The following is a 19408-nucleotide window of genomic DNA, read 5'->3' as shown; positions in this document are numbered from 1 at the left end:
CATGTGGTGGTTGATTGGACGTGGGCGTCTCCACTTCCACATGCTACCTCCACTTCCACTTGTTTGCTCAGGAACTGCAAAAAATTTGTTAGGAAGCTCGCTAGGAGACTTATCTTTCACCCGAGCCTTGACCCAGCGCTTCATATCGCGGTACCCAAGGGGCACGGATTAGGAGAGATGTGCCGTTTTGTGGGCTCGAACGAGGGTGCCTCGAGAAAGTAGACCAAAGGCAGAGAGAAGGACCAACACAAGAGCAAGAAACCCTCACGAAGGCGCCTGCCTAGCCCCCTCACGAGGTATACGAGAGAGAGAATGCAAGCGAACTGGATTCGAAATAGGTGGCAAAAGGCGACAGAACCAAAACAGCAAGGAACACCAGAAGCAAACTTCGATTAAGAGAAGGCGAGCCAACTACAGAAAGCAAATGAAAAGCCGCGCCCGACACCTAGTCTAGTCTTCAAGTCTTCTCACTGGCACGGAGCAAAGTTCTGCCACTAGGCATGGGAGGGAGCCCCCGAGGCCCGAGGGCGGCGCTCCTGAGACTCCGGGGCGTGTATAGCCCCACTCATTATTACATGAGAGTGTCACGGGCGGCGATTCTTCACAGGCACCGGGCCTTCTTCATAGGCACGGGGCCTTGCTTCACAGGAACCGGGCCTTGCTTCACAAGCACCGGGCCTTGCTTCATGGATAGAACTTCCGGAGGTGCTGGATGTTCCAGGCGTTCTGGATGGGCACCCCGTCCTGCCTCTCTAGGCGCGCTGCGCCAGGCCTGGAGATATGGACGACCCTCAACGGGCCCTCCCACATGGGTGAGAGCTTGTGCAACCCTTCCCTGGAGAGGACCCGCCTCAGGACGAGGTCGCCTTCCTCGAGCGTCCTGGAGCGGATGCTACGGCAGTGGTACCGCCACAGCGCCTGCTGGTACCTTGCCGCCCTCAGTGCAGCTTCGCGACTTCGTTCCTCCCCCAGTACGAGGTTCATCCCCTGTGCAACGTCCTGCTGCGTTTCATCAAACGCCAGGACCCATGCGGAACGATGCTTTACCACATGAGGGAGGACCACTTCGGCTCCGTAGACAAGAAAGAATGGGGTATCACCCGTCGGCTTAGTGGCGGTGGTGTGGATGGACCATAGCATGGCCTGGAGCTCATCGTGCCAGCCCCTGCCGTAGGCGTCGAGCTTCTTATTGAAGATCCTTGTCTCGAGGCCTCTCAGGACCTCCGCGTTGGCATGTTCAGCCTGGCCATTGTTCCTGGGGTGCGCAGCCCAAGTGTAGCAGATCTGCGTTCCAAGGTTAGCACAGTATGTTTTGAAGAGGTTACTGATGAACTGCGAGCCATTGTCGGTGATGATGCAGTTGGGGACCCCGAAATGGCTCACGAGACCCTTGATGAACTTAACCATAGAACCAGCTGGGATGGTGCGGATGGCTTCCACTTCCGCCCACTTGGTGAACTTGTCGATGGCGACGTAGAGGTAGCGGTAGCCTCCTGGCGCTCGAGGGAATGGGCCCAAGATATCCAGCCCCCAGACTGCGAACGGCCATGTGAGCAGTATAGTCTGGAGGCCCTGAGTTGGCTGATGGATTTGCTTGGCTTGGATCTGGCAAGCTTCGCAGCACTTCACCAGCTCAGCTGCGTCGTTGAGCACCATGGGCTAGTAGAATCCACTGCGGAACACCTTGCCGACGAGAGTCCGTGACGATGAGTGGTGTCCGTAGTCCCCGCCGTGTATGTCATTCAGCAACTCCTTCCCCGGGTCCCTGGAAACGCAACACAATGAAACATCATTTGGTCGCTTCCTGTACAACTCACCGTCCTGGATGCAGTAAGCCATGGCTTGCCGGGCCATGTGATCTGCGTCCTCTTCCTTCTCTGGTAGCGCCCCTTGCATCAGATATTCCTTGAATTCCTTGGTCCAACATCCCTCTTGAGGCTCGAGCGCCAAGAGCAAGCGAGCTCCTAAGGTTGGGCCACAAGCTAGGGCTCCCGTGGCAGGTGGTTATGGGAGCTCCTCCCAAGGCTGTGCCATGCTTGAAAGTGGTGGCATCGCTGACGGCTTGAAGAGCCGCTCCTCGAAGACACCAGGCTCTTGGGGCTGCCGCTTGGATGCCCTCCTGGCGATGTCGTCGCCTTCCTTGTTGGTGCCATGGGGCACATGTTGCAGCTCCAGGCCTAGGAACTGCTTTTCCATCTTACGTACTTCCGCGAGGTATGCCTCCATGTTCTCGTCCTTTGGCTTGTACACTTTGTTGGAGAAGTTGACGAGGAGCTGTGGGTCGCCCCTAACGGTGAGGCACTTCACACCTAGAGCTGCTGCAGCCTTCAGGCTAGCTATGAGGCCTTCGTATTCTTCGATGTTGTTGGAGACCTTCTCGCCCTGCTGAAAGCAGAGCTGCACAGCGTAGTAGAGCTTGTTCTGCGTGGGTGAGATGAGTACTGCTCCAGCCCCCACGCCCTGGTGCGCGAAGGCACCATCGAAATACATGATCCATCCGTCTGGCGCCTCACTTCCTGGTGAGGTGGATCGGTCCTCCCCTGCTTCCAGCGTCGGGGCATCCGTCCATTCTGCCACGAAGTCAGCGAGTGCGGCTCCCTTGATGACCCTGGTGGTGCTGAACTCCAAATCGAATGCCTGCAGCTCAATGTTCGACTCGGTGTCCCTTCCAGCAGAGTTGGGGCTCCTGAGCACCCTCTCCAACGGGTAGGCCGAGACGACTTGATGGGGTGGCCCTGGAAGTAGTGCCGCAACTTGTGCGAGGCCACCAGGAGTGCGAGCAGGAGCTTCTGAGGCATGGGATAGCGTGCCATCACGTCCCGCAACACCGTGCTGACAAAGTACACTAGGTGCTCGACGAGGACCGACATGTTGGTGAGGCTTGTGTCTTGTGCAAGCTGGGGTGCCTCTTGAGGTGGTGGGACCCCTGGCGCCTGGTCGCTTAAGGGAATCTCATGGTGTCATCCTGCCAAGCTTGGTCTTCTGTTGCTGCCGCTGTGGCTCTTGCTGCGCCTTCCTGATCTTGCATCATCTCAGCTGGCAACATAGCTTGGAGCGGCACACTCTTTGCCTGGTGCTCCTCCCAAATAGCCACTAGCGCAGCACTGGCGGAGTATGGGGTGGCGGCAAGATAAAGTACTAGAGGCTTGAGAGGCCGTGGAGCTACCAACACCGGTGGGCTGGTCAGGTATCTCTTGAGGTCTTGGAAGGCTCGGTCGGCCTCCGGAGTCCAATCGAACGGGCGCTTCTTCTTCATCAGCTTGAAAAAGGGTAAGGCGCGCTATCCCAGCTTGGCGATGAAGCGCCCCAATGCAGTCACCCGACCAGCCAGCTTCTGCATTTACTTGAGGGTCTGCGGCGGGTTCATGCCCTCAATGGCCTTGATCTTCTCCGGGTTCGCCTCGATCCCTCTGTGTGACACAAGGAATCCTAGCAGCTTGCCAGAAGGGACACCGAACACACACTTTTCTGGGTTAAGCCACAAGTTCACCTGGCGCAGGCTTTCGAAGGTCTCCTCTAGGTCTTGGATCAAGGTTCTCGCCTCCTGAGACTTCACCACAATGTCGTCGACGTAGGCCTCTGTGATCTTCCCGAGCTGCCTCCCTAAAGCGATGTGCATCAGCCGCTGAAAGGTCGCACCCATGTTGCGCAGTCCGAAGGGCATGCAGGTGTAGCAGTACACCCCACACGGGGTCAGGAAGGCTGTCTTCTCTACATCTTCCACCGCCATCTTGATTTGGTGATACCCTGAGAACGCATCCAGGAAGCACAGTAAGTCGCACTTAGCGGTGGAGTCGACGATCTGGTCGATGCGCAGGAGAGGGAACGGATCTTGAGGGAACGCCTTGTTGAGGTTGGTGAAGTCGACACACATTCGCTCCTTCCCGCCTTTCTTCGGTGCCACAACTGGGTTCGCCAGCCATTCGGGGTACCTAACCTCACGAACGGCACCCGCCGCCTCCAACTTGCGGGTCTCTTGGACGATGAAGGCCTGCTTCTCCGTGGACTGCCGCCTTCCTCGCTGCTTCACAGGGCGCACATTGGGGCACACCCTTAAGGGGTGCTGAATCACCTCTCTCGGCACCCCCACCAGCTGATTAGGCTCCCATGCGAATATGTCCTTCTTCGCGCGCAAGAACTTCACCAATGCTTCCTCTTGGCTGGGGTTGAGGCCGGCACCTATGGTTAAGGTGGCTCCTGAGGACCCGTCCTCGTCGACCGGCACCTGCTTTGTCTCTGCCTTGTCTTGGGTGAACAACTGCTTCTTCTTAGTTGGCACGGCCTCCTTGGCCTCGGGGCACCGGTGCCGATGGGCTGCGACGCCGTAGCGGTGTTGAAGGCAAGTTTGAGCGCCGTCACGGCCTCCTTGGTGTCCCCCTTGATGGTTAGGACACCTTTGCTTCCTGGCATTTTCAAGAGGTTGTAGGCTGGATGAGTCGCCGCCATGAATTGGGCCAGAGCTGGGTACCCGAGGATGGCGTTGTACGGGAGGCCGATGCGGGCGATGTCGAAGTTGACCAGCTCAGTCCGGTAGTGGTCGCGCGTGCCAAAGGTGACTTGAAGGCGGATCTACCCAGTGAGCGGGCAGCGCCACCACCAACTCCTGAGAAATGCTTGGTGAGGCTGAGTCCCTCCAGCGGCACGCGAAAAAGGTTGAAGGCCTCCATGGAGAGCAAGTTGAGGCCAGCGCTGCCGTCGATGACGGTCTTGGTGATGGCCACGTTGCAGATGGTGGGCGTGCAGAGCATCGGAAGCATGCCCGAGCCAGTGGTGGTGACGGGGTGATCTTATGAGCTGAAGGTGAGGTCGGCCTCAGGTGGGGCCCAACACGGCGGAGCCCCCGAGCGCGTGTAAGTGGCAACGATCTGGCGGAGGAACGGCTTGATGTGGCGCTCTGAAGGCGGCGCCTGTGAGCCGCCTAGCAGGGCCGCCACCGCGTGGTGCGCCGGTGCCGCGTAGCGCGAAGTGAAGAGGTCGCGGGACTCCTCCCAAGACGCCACTGTGGACCCGGGAAGGTTGAGCAGCCAGGCGCGTGGCTCTCCGGCGAGGGCCATGGGAAGCCAGTTGGCCATGACCTTGTCATCACCCCCGGCTTCGAGGATGGCCTCCTCGTATGCCTGCAAGAAAGCTGACGGGTCCGCCGCGCCGTCGTAGCGCGGCAGCATCTCTGGCTTGAACTTGGGCGACCGCTGCACCCGCCGCAGGGCTGGGGCTAGGGCTCGTAGCCCCCTGGCCCCGTCATCAACATAGGCAGCCCGAGTAGACGGCAAGGCGCCTGCCATGTGGGCGAAGCGTGGGGTCGACGGAGCGCAGATCGACTGAAGAGAAGCTACGATGCACCCCTACCTCGCGTGCCAAATGTTGGATCACGGGTTCCGGAAAACCCTTGAGGTTCGAACATTGAGGTGCGCACAAAGGTTTTCTCCCTATCTATACACACCCTAGCTCTCTAAGATCTCGCGGATGAACTCGACGACCTCACAACACAGAAAGACACAAGATTTATACTGGTTCGGGCCACCATTGTGGTGCAATACCCTACTCCAGTGTGGTGGTGGTGGATTGCCTCTTGGGCTGAATGATGAACAGTACACGGGGAAGAACAACGTCCTAAGGTCGAGGTGTTTTTGTGGTTGGTGAACCTGTGTGGGTGAGATGATCTTGGATCCGCTCTTGATTTGTGATGAGGTCCCTCCTCTTTACTGTGGTGGCTAGTTCTACTTATATAGGCCCTGGTCCTCTCCCCAAATGTAGAGCGGGAAGGGAGCCAACAACGGCCAATTTGAAAGGGGACAGCTAGTACAACTTATCCTGATAAAAGTGGTCTTCGCCTGCCAAAGGCTCTAGTGGTGACGCCGTCTTGGGCTCCATGGTGACCTTCGTCCTGCCGTCCTTCTGGTCTTGGTCTCGTTGCACCAATATGGAAACCTTTGGTTGATGCCTCGGTACTCCGCGCCTGCGCTTGCCCCCTTGGCACTAAAGAGGAAGCAAGGACACTGCGCGCGCTGGCGCCCGCTTGGTCTCGATCTTCATGGCTCACGTCACGAGGACCTCGCGAGGTTTGCCTTGCCTTGATCTCTCCACCTCTCGCGTGCCTGCCTGGCGAGGCCGCTCCTAAGGAGGTCTTGCATCGTCCGCCTCGCGAGGGTCTTGAATGCCTTGTCGATGAAGATGGGCCGCACATACCTGCCAGCCCAGCCACGCCGCAGGCAGGAAAGTCTGGGGACCACCGTTCCTAGAACGCCGACACACTTAGCTGGATCTAGAGTTCGTGGGACGTCATCGAGCTGAACGTGCGTAGATCGCGGAGGTGCCGTACCTTCGGTGCTAGGATCGGTCGGATCGTGAAATCGTACGGCTACATCAACCACATTGTCATAACGCTTCCGCTTACGGTCTACAAGGGTACGTGGAAAACAATGTTTCCCCCTCGTTGCTATGCATCATCTAGATGGATCTTGCGTGTGCGTAGGAATTTTTTTGAAATTACTGCGTTCCACAACAACCGACACGTGGCATCCATCGTAACGGGTCGCCCTTAAGCTATCGGGTTCCAGTTTGGATGCGATAACCCATTAATAGCGTGGACCAATGGGGATTTTCCATGTGTAAAATTCTCATTGGTCGGCAGATCCACGTGTCAGCCCGGCGTTCGGACAGTTGTCATCCAGAGAATGGATGGAACGCGCCTATGATACGCGACACGTGTCTCGGCCCAACAGTGGCCCATTCAGGTTAAAAGGCCGAGCCTATAAAAATAAGCGGGCCGGCGCATTAGCGGCCTACTTGAGTCAGGCCCATTTACAAGCACGACACATACAAGTTACATAGAATCGGCCCATCAAAGGCCCATTCTAGATTTTACAATTTCCAACCCATCGTCAGTTAAAGCCCGTTAACGGCTCGCTACGTCTTTGGTCCCAATTGCGGCCCGAGCTTCTTTCGGCCTGTTAGCAGCCCAATATCAGTTCCAGCCCGTTAAAGGCCCGGAACTTCTTTCGGCCTTTTCTCGGCCCATTCTGCAATTGGACCAATTCTAGCCCGCTGTGATTTTAGGCCTGTCCTCGGCCCATTCGGTAGAAGGGCCAACTCCTAGTCCATTTTGTCTCTCAGCCTGTTAATGGCCCGCACAACAGTTGGGCCTTTGACTTTAGGTCCATTAGGGGCCCATGTTCCGCAAGGCATCATTTCATCCCAACCCGACTTTCGGCTTGTTAAAAGCCTAGTTTGCAAATTGGGCCTCCTCTGGCCCATAACACTTTCAGCCTCTTACTGTCCCGTAAAGTAAAAAGGGCTGAGTCAAAATTGATATGTATTTCGGCCCGCTAGAGGCCCGCAGGCCATTTCCATTTATACGGCCCTATCGAGCTTTTGGCCTGTTAAGGGCCTGCTAAGAGCCATTGTTACGGCGGGCCACTGTCACACCCTAGCTAGTTCATGAATTAGAGTGATTGCATCATGTTTAAATTTCCCAGAAAGATGAGATGGGGATGATAGAACCCCAAGAACCCCCTGGAACAACTAGGGTTTACTAAAAACTTTTTCAATGAACCTGAAATGCCCTTCTAAAAAGTCCACCCTTTTTGTTTTGGGTTAAAACATTTGACAAAAATGGTGAACATTTTCCTAGGACATCTTAAGGTCATTGGATTAATTCATATAGTATTTGCATTTGGGCAGTTAAATGCTATAAAATATTTTGAATGCTCAAATAATCATAAACTAAAATGTTTACTGTTGGATATATTCTAAGCAGTAGCCATGATTAATTTTATGATTTTTGGAAATGCCCTGGCATTTTTAATAAAGCCCTAAAGTTACAGAAAATATTAGAAAACAAATGAAAACAGAAAAAGAAAGGGTTAGAACTTACCTAGGCTTACGTCACCTGTGCAGCCACCTGGCGGCCCAAGTGGCCGGCCCAGCCCACCTGCTCCCCTCCCCTGTCGTCTTCCTCCTTTGCCAGGAGGATGGGCGCGTGCCCGACGCGCGCGCACCACCGTGTGCCACCTCCTGCTTGCCGCTTTGCTGCTGGACGGGCTGTACGACCTCCACATCGCCCCCGGCCCCCTGGACACCTCACACCCTGCCCCTGCCGCTCTCCCACGTTCCCCTCCGCCATGGCCGAAGCCGCCGCCGCCGTCCCGCCGCCGGAGCTGTAGACACCGTCGTCTCTGGGCCGCCCTACCATGTCCACGAGCTCCGCCACCCTCCTCTCCATCGAGCAGGCCGAGCCCCGAGTGCTCGTGTGCCCCGAAACCACCGCATCGACCTCGCCCAACTCCGCCACCGCCGGAGACCCCCTTCGCCGTCACCGTCGCAGCAGGCCGTCCCCGACCTCACCGTCAGCTCCGTCACAACCACCGTGAGCCTAACTACCTCCCCACCATCTCCGTTCCTCTCTCGAGCCCCATAGCGACTACACGTAGCTCACCCGCATGTGGCGCCGCGGAGCTCGTCGCCGACGAGGCTCCGGCCACCCACCGGCCGCGCCACCCTATCCACTAGCCCTACCGCAGCCCCAGGAGCTCAACGCACTAACCCACGCGCCTCTCCGTGCCCCCTAGCGACGAGTCCGAGCTCACCCGAGCTCTGGCCGCCGCCAAACTCGTCGCCGGTGTAACTCCGATGACCATTTGGTCAGGCGTAGGTGCCTAACGCACTCACCGCACCTCGTAGCGCCTCGCTAGTGCGTCCATTTCCCCGCTAGCTCGCTGCAGCAGCAAAACCACCTACGGCCTAGCTCCGGCCGCCACCCGGCTCAACGCCGTCGTCGTTTCCAGCCACCCCAGCACCAACCAACGCCACCATTGGATGTGCCACATCTCTAGCTATCTGTAGCACCCACCCGCGCATCGAACCGTGGCCGAAGCAGCGTTTCCGACGCTCTCTGCCGTCTCGGCCTCGCCGGCGACTCAACACCGGCAGGATTGACCCTGCTGACCAGGGGTTTGACCCCCGCTGACTAAGTTAACCTGGGTGGGCCCAGTTTGACCCCCTGGTCTATGACAGATGGGGCCCGCATGCTAATTAAGTTAGGATTAGGACTAACTAAAAATTAGTTAGACTATGACACTGACACGCGGGACCCACTGGTCAGGTTTGACCTGGACCGTCCCAGTTGACTGCTGACGTCACGCTGATGCACTACTGACGTAATAAAGCATTTACTGGATTTATTCTTTTATAGGAAATTCCAGAAAATAGCCAAAACTTCTAAATATCATAGAAAGTCAACCATAGCTCCAAATCAAACAAGTTATATATGAAAAATGATCAAAAAATTCAATCTGTCCATCTGTAATGGTTTCATGCATGACAAAACACTTTAACCTTACTGTTTAGGTGAAACAAGCTAATACACTTATAATGCATAAGAACTTAAGCTTCCATTTGAATCTTTCATTCAAATGGACCCATTTTCAACTTGTTTCACATTGCATTAGGCATGACACCTCATATTGCCATGTCATAACATGCATCATATTGTTGCATATTGCCATGTGTTGATTATATTCTGTGGTGTCTTTCGTGGTAGGTTCTGCCTCCGAGGATACCTCCGTGTATCCAACTGAAGGGCAGTACCCTACTACTAATCCATCAGGCAAGCAGCCCCATTGATCATATCGATACAATCCCATGTTCTCGCTTCTGCTCTCACTTACTGCATTAAGGCAACAACGTTTCAAACTGCTGTGTTTTGTGGTAGTTGAACCCTTATCCTCTGCATGACCTGTCATTGCCACAGTAACTAGATGAAACCCACTAGCATGTGTAGGAGTTGATTGAGCCATGTATGTGTTTCCTACCTTTCTATGCCTGCTATGCTTAGAGTTGTGTCAGGTCTGGTTCATCTGGGTGATGGGCTAGAGTGAAATGATTATGTCGGTAATGTGAGGGATGTGTTGAACATGATTTGGTAAAGGTATCAATGAGAGGCCATGTAGGAGTACATGGTGGGTTGTTTCATTGAGGCCGTCCCTAAGAACTGAGGTCTGTATGTGTGATTTAAGAATCAGCTACTAGCATACATTGGGCCCGAAACCAGTGGACCCTCTCGGCTTCTTAATCACCCTAGTACTCTATCCAGGAGTTGCAACTAGTTTCTGGTGTTTGTAGGTTATGTGTTGGCGTCCGCGCGTAGCGCTGACCCAAGGGGTGGGCTATGATGCGGTAGATACACCATGGCACGGTGTACCGAGTCACCCATTTAGTGTCTCGGGAACCCTGTTCACATCGTTCGGGGCCGTATGTGGAAACCTCGGCCAGACTCCCTACGGATGGAACCTGGATAGGCGATAAACCTGGACTAGAGACTTGAGTGTTTAGGTAGGCTGTGGCCGACACCCTCGTTGGGCTTCCGCTTGAAGGTTGCCGAGTACATGTCGTGTAAACGACGGTAAGTGGTGAGAGCGTGTATGAAGAAGTACACCCCTGCAGGGTTAACATCATCTATTCGAATAGCTGCATCCGCTGTAAAGGACTACTTGGTTGCCTATACAGTTCATAGACAAGTTAATGGTTACTACTAAAAGACTCAAGATAAGTGTGAGTACCGAGGATGGCCCTCTCGTAGGATGACGAGGGAGGATCCCCGGTGGAGTATTGTGTTGGTGATTAGTGGACTCGTGTGCGAAAACTATTTTACTAGTGGTGTCTCGTAGGATAGCTTAGCCAAAAGTCAAAGATGTCTTGCTGCAATAACTCCACCACCTTCTTGAGAATGAGCATGTATAGTAGGTTGTGTTGTAAGACTTGCTGAGTACCTTTGTACTCATGTTGCTTTAATTACTGTTTTCAGAGGACAACACCGCCCCCTCCAATGGGTTTTATGTAGACCTCGACGTCGATGAGTAACATGCCACCCAGGTGGTGATCCTAGCCATGGAGGGCCCTATGTAGATAGACAGGCTTCGACAAGCCTTCTTTCTTTCTAGTGTCTGTACTCCGACTATTTGCTTCCGCATGTGCTTGTATGCTTGTATGACTTGAGTGTCGGGTCATGTGACCCATACCTGTATGAACATGTTATGTATGGCTCTCTGGAGCCTTTAAATAAAGTACTTGAGTTGTAGAGTTTTGTTGTGATGCCATGTTGTATTTGCACATATCGAGCATATTGTGTGTATGATTGAAATGCTTGGTATGTGTGGGATCTGACAATCTAGTTGTTTATCCTTGCCAGCCTCTCTTATGGGGAAATGTAGTCTACTGCTCATTGAGCCATAGTAGTCCGCTACATCCCGGTTCATCGGAGTCCTGCTAGCCCAGCACTACTGCTCAGGACACTTGACTGGCCGGCATGTGTTTCACTTCGTTCCCATGTCTGTCCCTTTGGGGAAATGTCACGCGGTGACTTCCAGAGTCCTGCCTAGCCTGCTACAGCCCAGGTTCCCCGAAGTCCTGTTAGCCCAGTGCTACAACCCGGATTCACACGCTGTTGACCGACATGCTCGATGTGATTCATGTATGCCTGTCTCCATAGGTCTATACCGCTTTGGGTTCACGACTAGCCATGTCGGCCCGGGTTCTCTGTCATATGGAGGCTAGCGACCCTATCATATACGTGAGCCAAAAGTCGCAAACGGTCCCGGGCCATGGTAAGGCGACACCCGTGGGGATACCATGCGTGAGGCCACAATGTGATATGAGGTGTTACCGGCTAGATCGATGTGACTTGGAATCGGGGTTCTGACAATGTTGGCATCAGAGCTGGACTGCCTGTAGGTTCGTTGAGCCAAACTGGTCGATGTCGAGTCTAGAAATGCATTAGTTATATGTAGGGGAATTGATTGTGGGAGGACACGTAAGGCTCTTTTACTCCTTTACCTTATGCCCTCTGATCTGAGTCATTTTCTTGTCATTCTATGTGGGTTAAGGACTAGGCTCTCTCCTTCTATCAGGTTCACGTGTTACTAATCCGTAGTAGCTTATAGGATTGTTGTTACAAGCCTTAGTACAGTTTATACTACTTTTAGTATGTTGTCTGTTGAATCAGAACCTTGATACGATGTTGTTGAGTGGTATTGCAAACTGTTGTGGATGTCTTAAATCTTTTTCTGAGCATTTACAGCCGTTATGCTGTCCGATTTCCCCTAGAAAATTCTAATGCCTTTGCATTATTCTATGCTTTCAGATGGCCACCTGTTCCCAGAACCAAGTGGTTCGTCTGACCCGGTGCCTCGATGTGCCCGGCCACACGGCCATGTTGGTTCGAGTGATGGTCGAGTCAAGCTATCGGTGGTCTCCGGAATATACCGTCGAGGAGCAGTTCCAAGACTTCAACCAGAGCCAATACCTTTGTACTGTCAGGATATATCCCTCTTATCTTGGAGCCACTGAGCCCCTTCACTGTTCCTATGGACTTGGGGTCACTATTGAGATGTCTGTGCAGGATGCAGCTTACTCAATGATGACTATCATTCGAGCCAGGACTGCCTTGCTTCAGAACACCGACTTCCGCTACATGCCAGCCTCACTTCCTGGAGCGCAGGGGTACTATCAGGCTTTGTACTATGACTCTACACATGAGGAGTCACTACTCCGCACCACTGCCGAGATGCTCGAGGATAAGGACCGCGAAAATCGGGCCTTGCATATAGAGCTTTTCCACACTCGTTCTGATCATTGGGCCACTTTGACTCGGTTTGCACCTGCGGTGCAGGCAGGATACATGGACATGAGGGACCTGTACCCTGTGCGGTCTGGATTGCCAGATTGTATGGAGTGGCGTGATGTAGGAGGCATCACCCCTCCTCGTGGTCTCCGTCTGCCACCGCCTGTGGCACCAAGGCCACATCCGAGCCCCTATGGTCCACAGGCTCCGCAGGACCGTCTGTTCCCAGATGATCATGTTCCACTTCCAGGCTTTGGTGGCGACTTTTATGAGGATTACTACGGAGCCGTCTGAGCTAGTAGTATTTTCACTAGTATTGTAATAGTTGTATTCTCCACAGTCCTGCATGACCGTGGGATACGACTTGGTGTGTATCACGCTACGGGGGTGTAGAAAAATAATGTATAGGAGCTTGGAATGCCTCCGATGAGATGTAATGTCTTTCACCGTAGTTGTACTCTAACCTGGGCTTGTACTAAACTATGTGCGATGTGTATGACCAATGGTATATATATGGCAGTTTCTATATTACCATGTCGTGCAATGAACATCTTAGCATTCCATGTTATCCATTATATTCTGCACTTCCTTGCCAACTTTGTGCCATCCTTATCTAAACCGTTGTCTTGTTTTTTTTCCTAGGATGGTCAACACCAGCAGCAACCCTGCTGCCCCGGAGCAGGGGGAAGCCAATGCAGCTAGGGGTGAAAATCTGCCTCACCCGCCTTCTCTGGCCGAAGTTATGCTGGAGGCGGAAAGAAACAAGCGTGAGACTAACCGCTTGCTGGAGCGGATTGAGCAGAACACTGCACGTCATCAGCGAAACAACTTGGTGTCAATCAATGACTTGATCAAGTTGTACCCATCAAAGTTTAATCATTCCATCGAGCCCCTCGACGCGGATGACTGGCTCCGCAGCATCACACACAAGTTACGTTCTGCCAACGTAGCTGAAGATGATAAGGTTACCTATGCTGCCTATCACCTCGAAGGCCCTGCTAGCCTTTGGTGGGAAAACTTTGAGGCTATGCGCCCGGTCGGCCAAATCACTACTTGGGCTGAATTCAGTGAGGATTTCGTGAGCATCACATCCCGGAAGGCCTCATAGATCGCAAGAGGGAGGAGTTCTGCAATTTCACCCAAGGAAGACTGACTATGGATGCATATAGTCGTGAATTTGGGAATCTGGCACGATATGCTCCTGAAGAGATATCCACCGACGCTAAGAAGCAGGCAAGGTTCTGCAAGGGACTTAGCCCTGAGCTTCGCCGCGATCTTCGTCTGCACGAGTGCACCTCCTTTCAGAAGTTGGTCAATAAAGCCATCAGTGCTGAGACAGGCCAGTCTGACTATGACGCTTCATGCAAGCACTCTCGTGATTTTGGTTCTTCATCCGGCTCTGGATCTCAGAAGCGCCGGGTGTGGATTCCAAGCACGACACTGCCACCCAGGTTCATCCCAAGGCCATCCTTTGGGGCGCCTCGCCCCAACCAGCAGTTTGCACCATCTAAGCCCTATGGTGGCCCCGCTGCTAATGCTGCTCCACGCCCCAATGTTGTGACATGTTTCAAGTGAGGAGAGCCGGGTCACTACAGTCGAGAGTGTCCCCAGAAAAACAACCCCAATCAGTCTGGAAAGTCCGTTGGCCGTGGTAAGCCAGCGGGAAAGACATTCTATGCCAAGCCAGCCACCACTGCACATGGCCATGTCAACTATGTCTCAGCTGAGGAGGCTCATGATGATCCTAACGTCGTCCTTGGTACGCTCCTTGTTAATTGCCATCCGGCATCTGTTCTTTTTGATACTGGAGCATCTCATTCATTCATATCTGAGAACTATGCTCGATTGCATAACATGACATTCTGTGACATGCCCACTTCCATGGTCATTCAAACTCCGGGTTCCAAATGGCAAACTTCTAGAGTAAGCCATGGGAATGAAATTCTTGTCGATAGACTTGTCTTCCTTGCATCTTTAATAGCTCTCAAGTCCTCGGACATAAACATCATCTTGGGTATGGACTGGATGTCAGCTCATTATGCTAAGATTGATTGTGCCACTAGAACCGTTAAACTTACTCACCCATCGGGCAAGACAGTCAATGTCTTAACTCGAGTGGCCAAGCGCCAGCTTTACTCCCTAAATGCCAACCCCCTTCCAGACCTTGAAGATATTCCGGTAGTCTGAGACTTTCCGGATGTCTTTCCAGAAGAACTGCCAGTTGTTCCACCTGACAGGGATGTCGAGTTTGTGATAGACCTTGTTCCAGGAACCGTTCCAATTTCTAGAAGACCCTATAAGATGGCACCCTTAGAACTAGCGGAGCTTAAGAACCAACTCGATGAGTCCTTGAAAAGGGTTTCATCCGTCCTAGTTCCTCCCCTTGGGCTTGCCCCGTCCTCTTCATCAAGAAGAAGGATGGAACGGATCGGATGGTTGTAGATTACCGACCTGTCAACTTGGTCACTATCAAGAACAAGTATCCGCTTCCCAGGATCAACGATCTGTATGATCAGCTCGCTGTATCCTCAGTCTTTTCCAAGATGGATTTGAGGTTGGGCTACCATCAAATCAAAATCGGAAACGCGGACATTCCCAAAACGGCCTTTGTTACTCGTTATGGCCAATATGAGTACACCGTCATGTCCTTTGGTTTAACCAATGCCCCAGCCACCTTCTCTCGGTTAATGAACTCGGTCTTCATGGAGTATTTGGATAAATTCGTCGTAGTATACCTCGATGATATACTCATCTACTCCATGAATGAGGAGGAACATGCCGAACATCTAAGGCTGGTATTAACGAAACTTCGAGAGCATCGCCTTTATGCCCAATTCTCCAAGTGTGAATTTTGGTTGCCAGAAGTGACCTACCTAGGCCATGTAATCTCTGTAAGGGTATTGTTGTCAATCCCGAGCGAGTTCAAGCTGTCCTTGATTGGACTCCACCTGAAACGGTCAAGCAAGTTTGAAGCTTCCTTGGCTTAGCGAGCTATTGTCGCCGCTTCGTCGAGAATTTCTCCAAGGTTGCTAAACCTCTAACTGAACTCCTTAAGAAAGATAAAAAGTTCGAGTGGACCCCACAGTGCGAGTTCATCTTTCAGGAACTGAAAAGACACCTGACATCTGCTCTCGTACTGGTACCACCAGATTTCTCCAAGGACTTTATTATCTATTGCGACACCTCGCGACAAGGACTAGGTTGCATACTCATGCAAGATCGTCAGGTAATTGCCTATGCTTCACGGCAATTACACCCCCATGAGGAAAATTATCCCACACATGATCTAGAGCTTGCAGCTGCAGTCCATGCAGTTAAAACTTGGTGACACTACCTTCTTGGTAATCATTGCGAGATCTTCACCGATCACCAAAGTTTAAAATATATCTTCACCCAACCGGATTTGAATCTCAGGCAAATACATTGGGTGGAGTTGATCTCGGATTATGACTTAGGAATAACTTAGACCCCGGGTAAAGCCAATGTCATGGCTGATGCCCTAAGTCATAAATCTTATTGTAACAACCTGATGTTACAACAAAGTCAACCACTTCTCCATGAGGAATTTCGTAAGCTTAGTCTTCACATTGTTCCTCAAGGATTCCTATCCACCCTGGTGGCGAAACCTACCCTTACGGATCAGATCATCAAGGCACAGAAGGTAGATCCGAGAATTTCCCGTATTAAGAGAAACATTAAGAAAGGATTCACGAATTGTTTCTGCGTTGATGATCAAGGTGTCGTATACTTTGGAAACCGCTTAGTGGTTCCCAAAGCATGAAACCTGAGGCGGCCGATTCTTAAGAAAGCTCATGATTCCCCTCTCACCATTCATCCCGGTAGTACTAAAATGTATCAAGACCTACGCCAGAGGTTTTGGTGGACTAGGATGAAGATAGAAATTGCTCCATACATTGCTAGTTGCGACGTCAGTTGTCGTGTTAAAGCAGAGCATCAACGGCCTGCTGGCACCCTTCAACCTTTGGCTATTCCTGAGTGGAAATGGGATAAAATCAGTATGGATTTCATTACTGGGTTTCCCAGGACCAAGAGAGAGAATAATGCCATCTTCGTCGTGATCGACCGTCCTTCCAAGGTGGCCCAATTTCTACCTGTTCGTGAGAGTATCACCGCTAGCCAGCTAGCTGATTTATACTTCTCCCGAATAGTGTCTCTTCATGGTGTCCCAATGGAAATTAACTCAGACCGTGGGAGTCTCTTCACCTCTCGATTTTGGGAAAGTTTCCAAAATGCTATGGGAACTCGTCTCTCTTTTAGCACCGCCTTCCACCCCCAATCAAGTGGTCAAGTAGAGCGAGTAAATCAAATTCTGGAAGATATGCTCCGAGCTTCTTTCATCTCATTCGGAATAGATTGGGAGAAATGCCTTCCATTCGTGGAGTTTGCTTATAACAATAGTTATCAAGCTAGCTTGGGCAAAGCTCCTTTCGAAGTTCTCTATGGACGAAAATGTCGAACGCCTCTTAACTAGTCAGAAACCGGGGAAAGACAACTCTTTGGCCCGGATATGATTCAGGAAGCAGAAGAGCAGATTCGCGTTATTCGTGAGAAATTGAAAATAGCCCAATCTCGTCAAAAGAGCCAATATGATCGTAAACATAAGCTCATGACTTATGAAGTCGGCGAGAAGGCTTACCTTCGGGTTACTCCGTTAAAGGGAACCCATTGTTTCGGTATCAAAGGCAAATTGGCTCCTCGTTAAATTGGACCCTTTCGCATTCTTGCCAAACGAGGAGAAGTTGCCTACTAATTGGAACTACCTCCGCATCTTTCCAAAGTTCACGATGTCTTCCACGTTTCTCAACTGAGGCGTTGCTTCGCGGATACTATCCGTGGACTGGACCACGAAACGCTTGATCTACAAGATAATCTCTCATATCGGGACTATCCCGTTCGTATCCTTGATCAAGCCGAGCGTACCACTCGACACCATAACATCAAGTTTCTCAAGGTTCAATGCTAACACCATTCCGAGAAAGAAGCCACTTGGGAAAGGGAGGATCGTCTTCGACTCGAGTACCCCACATTCTTCCCAACGGATCCTAAATCTCAGGACGAGATTCTTTTTAGTGGGGGTGAGTTGTCACACCCTAGCTAATTCATGCATTAGAGTGATTGCATCATGTTTAAATTTCCCATAAAGATGAGATGGGGATGATAGAACCCCCAGCACACCCCCTGGAACAACTAGGGTTTACTAAAAACTTTTTGAATGAACCTGAAATGCCCTTCTAAAAAGTCCACCCTTTTTGTTTTGGGTTAAAACCTTTGACAAAATTGGTGAAAATTTTCCTAGGGCACCTTAAGGTCATTGGATTAATTCATATAGTATTTTCATTTCGGCATTTAAATGCTATAAAATATTTTGAATGCCCAAATAATCATAAACTAAAATGTTTACTGTTGGATATATTCTAAGCAGTAGCCATGATTAATTTTATGATTTTTGGAAATGCCCTGGCATTTTTAATAAAGCCCTAAAGTTACAGAAATATTAGAAAATAAATAAAAACAGAAAAAGAAAGGGTTAGAAATTACCTGGGCGTACCTCACCTGTGCAGCCACCTAGCGGCCCAAGTGGCCGGCCCAGCCCACCTGCTCTCCTCCCCTGTCATCTTCCTCCTTTGCCAGGAGGATGGGCGTGTGCCCGATGCGCAAGCATCGCCGTGCGCCACCTCCTGCTTACCGCTTCGCTGCTGGACGGGCTGTACGACCTCCACATCGCGCCCCCGACCCCCTGGACACCTCACACCCTCACCCTACCTCTCTCCCTCGTTCCCCTCCGCCATGGCTGAAGCAGCCGCCGCCGTCCCGCCACCGTAGCCGTAGCCACCGTCGTCTCTGCGCCGCCCTACCGTGTCCACGAGCTCCGCCACCCTCTTCTCCGTCGAGCAGGCCGAGCCCCGAGTGCTCGCGTGCCCCGAAGCCACCGCATCGACCTCGCCCAACTCCGCCACCGCCGGAGACCCCCTTCGCCGTCACCGTCACAGCAGGCCATCCCCGACCTCGCCGTCATCTCTGTCGCAACCGCCGTGAGCCTAACTACCTCCCCACCGTCTCCGTTCCCTCTCTCGAGCCGTGTAGCGACTGCACGTAGCTCACCCGCACGCGCCGCCGCCAAACTCGTCGCCGGCGTCACCCCGGTGATCATTTGGTCAGGCGCGGGTGCCTAACGCACTCACCGCACCTCGTAGTGCCTCGCTAGTTCGTCTGTTTCCCCGCTAGCTCACTGCAGCAGCAAAACCACCTATGGCCGAGCTCCATCCGCCGCCCGGCTTGACGCCGTCGTCGTTTCCGGCCACCCCAGCACCAACCAACGCCACCGTTGGATGCGCCACATCACCAGCTATCCGTAGCACCCACCCGCGCATTGAACCGTGGCCGGAGCAGCGTTTCCGACGCTCTCCGCCATCTCGGCCTCGCCGGCGACTTAACACCGGCGGGATTGACCCTGCTGACCAGGGGTTTGACCCCCGCTGACTGAGTTAACCCGGGTGGACCCAGTTTGACCCCCTAGTCTATCACAGATGGGACCCGCCTGCTAATTAAGTTAGGATTAGGGCTAACTAAAAATTAGTTAGACTATAACACTGACACGCGGGAACCACTGGTCAGGTTTGACCTGGACCGTCCCAGTTGACTGCTGACGTCACGCTGATGCACTGCTGACGTAATAAAGCATTTACTGGATTTATTCTTTTACAGGAAATTCTAGAAAATATCCAAAACTTCTAAAAATCATAGAAAATCAACCATAGCTCCAAATCAAAC

This window comes from Triticum urartu, chromosome 6A (assembly GCF_056163025.1).
Source record: "Triticum urartu cultivar PI428250 chromosome 6A, HENAU_Tu73, whole genome shotgun sequence".
Lineage (NCBI taxonomy): Eukaryota > Viridiplantae > Streptophyta > Magnoliopsida > Poales > Poaceae > Triticum > Triticum urartu.
Note: the sequence above shows the minus strand (reverse complement) of the source record.